Here is a 4432-nt window from a genome sequence, read left to right on the forward strand (position 1 = left end):
AATTAGCTCTTAAGACGCTCCCCTTCCCTCCCAACCCAGGTCCAGCCTCTAAAAATTTTATAAGCCTCTCCCTTACCGCTAATCCCCTTCCTCATTTCATAGCCAGACCTGTGCCCAGAATTCACCAGCTCTAGGTCATTTTCATTTCGTAGGGAAAGAGTCTGGGATAACACTAGATCACACTTTATCCCCCACCTCCCCCCCATCAGGCTTTGAGCTCTTATGAGTTTTGGCTGCTTTTGATTTTGTGACCAAAATACTTGAGAACAATGTATGGATCCAACAGGTACAGAAGTCCCAAACCCATGTCTGGGGAAATACTGTGCGAACCTTGGGTTACTGCAGTAATTCATTCCTGAAAAATGTGGCTAGATGATGTATAGCTGAATCGAAGGTGCATCACCCATAGTCGTATAGGCAATTTGTTACATTCAGGTTCAGGACCACACCCATTACTTTGTCCTAAATGTAGGTAAAAGTGACACTGTAAAACCACCCCCTCTCCACTACCCCTTTCCCACTTCTCTGTTCCCTTTCTCTGTTTTTAGGAGGTGAACCTGTATGCCTTATGAAGCCCTTTCCCCACATCCCCAGCCCAATAATCTAATTGTGTATTCACGTTGATAATGTTGACAGGAACAGCTGTTGCTACCATCTCCCACCTCAGCCAGCAAAGGGAGGTGGGGGCCCGGGAACAGAAGGGCGTCCATTCTCAGAGTAACAGCTGCACCCCTACCTCTACCCCCATCCTGCTCTAATCTGTCCAAGTCCCATTTTCTAGGCCAGGGTTGGTCAGGAGATAGTGGGCAGATGGTGTGGGGTGGGGAGGGAGACAATCTACAAATAGAGGGAGAAGCGGGAGGCCAATTTCAGTTTGTGGATGGCCAAAAAAAAAACTGCTCATAACAGGAGGGGGAGAGGCAGTGGAAAGTGGAAGGGGAGGAGGGGACAGGGAACTGACTCGCTTGTCTTGTCTGAACATAACATCAGGCCCGGTTTACGGACTCTGAGTGACATCCACAGGAGAAGCAGCGTGGCTTAATGAAAAGAGCACGGTCTTTGGAGTCAGAGGACATGGGTTCTAATCCCCACTCCTCCACTTGTCTGCTGTGTGACCTTGGACAAGCAGCTTAACTTCTCTGTGCCTGTTACCTCATCTGTAAAATGGGGATTAAGACTGTGAGCCCCACGTGGGACAACCTGATTATCTTGTATCTACCCCCGTGCTTAGTACAATGCTTGGCACATACTAAACACTTAACAAACGCCAATATTACTAATTATTATTATTATTGTCATCTACTACTGAAGGTCGTATACCCAGATTTTGCTTATAGTGGCCTGCAGTAAAGTCTGGGTTCAAATAATCGAAGGTATTTATTGAGCATTCACTGTGCACAGGGCTCTTAACCCATTTCCTGTGCTGGGTATTTGCAGGTCCCGTTGTAAAATGGCCTTGGAAAAGCTAGTACATTGGGCCAGGTCTCCATATTAGAAACTGGAATAAATACTGCCAAATTCTCTCCTTTCACTGCAGAGCTCCTCCTCTCACCACAGAGTGCCTTTTCTGGGGCACAAGTTTGTGTCTGCAATTACTTGCAATGCAAAAAAATTGCTCACACAGTTAATTATGGGTGCAGTTGATAATTACAGGCACAATTAGCCACTTGCTAATTTTGAGGGTGCAAGCAACCAATTACATTCACAATTAGTCAACTGCCAGCACAATTACTTGTACATAAAACTCTGGTGTGGGCAACTCACCATGGGTACTCACTTCCAGCCCTGGAGGAGAGGTGGTGGGATCTAATACTCTGGAGATAGCTTAGGCTGGTAGATCCTGCCCCACAAACTCCGCTAAATGCAGTTCCACCTCGAGGCAGGATGCGGATTGGATCAATCATTCAGTGGAATTTATTGCTCGCCTACAGAGAAGTAGCATGGCTTAGTGCCGAGTGACATTGGGCAAGTCCCTTCACTTCTCTGTGCCTCAGTTTCCTCACCTGTAAAATGGGGATTGAGCCTGTGAGCCCCACATGGGACAGGCACTGTGTCTAACATGATTTGCTTGCATCCACCCCAGCGCTTAGTACAGGGTCTGGGACATAGTAGGCACTTAACAAATACCATCATGTTATTATTATGTGCAGAGCACTGTCCTAAGTGTTTAGGAGAGTACAGGGCAATAAGAGTTGGAACAAATGATCCCAGGAAGATTTCTGTAGTCAGCTTTCAGATCCATGTGACTCTGTTGCAGGTCCATCCACTCTTGGTCCAAAGCATGTGGCCTGAATGAGGAAAAAAATTCTTTTTTTTCTTTACCTGCAAGTCCCAGTGAAGTACAATTGGCATCAATGAGTGGTTTTTTTTTTTTTTCCGGATCATTTAACTGTGAAACGATCAAACTGGAACAAGGATCAATTGTTTTGAGTATGAACAGTCGTCTTTATCACTCACACACATAGTGACCCCAGCAATGCATATGAATAGTTTGAATGTCGGATTTCTTCTGTCAGGTTGGGTGCAGTAAGCGTGATCCTTTGCCTTCTACATGCTGCTTCTCTCTTTCTTCTGCCTTACATGTGGTAGTCATGTTAAGTAGCTAGAAACCTTTCCTACCCTTCTCTCCACAGTGAGTCTGACATTTATCAAAGTCCTACTGGGGAGGTGGAGACCTATTGAGAACTGGTTCCCAGTCCTCATCTGCATCCATAACCTGACAGGCAGACACCAAAAGCCAGAAATCATGAGATTAACGCTGCCTAATTGGGCACTGACAACAGATCAGGACTCAGCAAATTTACCTATGAAATAACGATCTCATGGGTGCTACAGTTGAAAAGAGAAATTGAATCTCTTAAAAACATCCAAGAGACTGAGTTCTGCTGGCTGAGTCTACCCTAAATTGCTAGTGACTAGAAACCGTGGGTCTGAGAATCCTCATCCTCATTTTACTAGTCACGAACTACTTTGAATTTAAATAGGTTTCTTGACCTGTCTGTGCTTCTCCAATGAAACATAACCTTACCTCCCAGAGTTCGTGTGAGGACCAACCAGTAAAAATGGTGGAAATCAATCAATCAGTCGTATTTATTGAGCACTTACTGTGTGTTGAGCACTGTACTAAGCGCTTGGGAAGTACAAGTTGGCAACAAGTTGGAAAATGCTGTGAGAGTTAGAAACTTTGCAGAGAAAAGGTAGGGAAAATGTAGAAGGGACTATCCCAGGCCCTCTCTTCTTCCTCAATAGAAGGTTTAGATTTATTATGTACTAGGTTCTTCATTTGTTTCCAAAAGACACTCATTCCCTCTTGCCCACCTCTTCATGTAAAGTCCTGAGGTTTCTGATTTGGCCTTTCGCAGCTATTTCTCCAGAAGCATTTCTACAGGCATTTGAGGCATTTTATCACTCCGTATTCTGTTTTCATATCATTTTCATATCATTTCATATCATTCATATATTCATAGGCATTAGCAGTCTAATTATCGGGATGATCTTCATGTTGTGTCCCCTCAGTCCTCAAAGTTATTCAAAGAGTCCTGGGCTGCCACCTTTATCGTAAATCACTATCCTCTAATATTGCTCCAATGCCCTCTGGGACAGCTGTTACCTCACAAGTCCAAGAGTTAGCTCAGAAATAGGGAGGTGTTTTAGAGTTATCCCAATGATAATAATGAGGTTAACTATCAGTCAGTAATGTTTATTGAGCACTTACTGTGTGCAGAGCACTGTACTAAGCACTTAGGAGAGTACAATAGAACAGAGTTGGTAAACACGTTCCCTGCCCAGGACGATCTTACCAGAGGAGGCAGCAATGAATGAATCCCTTTAATGAGGCAAATGAAGCCAGTTTCCCACTGTTGCTCTGGTGCCTCTTGGTCCATTTTTGCCATCCACCTGGTGGTTTCAAGAGGGCAGATTTGGCCTCCAAAGATGACTTTTGGCAAACTAGAAAATTATGGAGCAGTTAAAACTTGTTGAACTTGGTCATCTTTAAGAGTTCTCCGTGCTTGCATTAGTTTTGACTACTTCCACAGCTTCCCAAAATAATCAATAAATCCATGCTATTTATTGAGTGCTAACTTTGTGCAGAACACTATAGTAAGTGCTTGGGAGAGTATACTACAACAGAGTTGGTAAACACATTCCCTGTCCACAAGGAACTTAAAGTCTAGAGGGGAAGAAAATATAACATTGATCATACTAATGTCCTACTTGAGGGATCATATTAAGTATTCAAGGGTGCGCCGCTTCTATCTTCCTGTAATTTCAGCTATGCCCAGGAATAGTGCTTCTTTTGTAATTTCTCAAGTAGTTAGCACCACACCTACTGGAACAACTCCTACTGGCCTGATGCTCTTGGGCTACAGATGAGTGGGACGTGGATGATGAAATCACTAACTGACCCCACTGCAAGCCTCTTTTAGGGAAA

Source organism: Tachyglossus aculeatus, chromosome 8 (assembly GCF_015852505.1).
Source record: "Tachyglossus aculeatus isolate mTacAcu1 chromosome 8, mTacAcu1.pri, whole genome shotgun sequence".
In the NCBI taxonomy this organism is placed as follows: domain Eukaryota; kingdom Metazoa; phylum Chordata; class Mammalia; order Monotremata; family Tachyglossidae; genus Tachyglossus; species Tachyglossus aculeatus.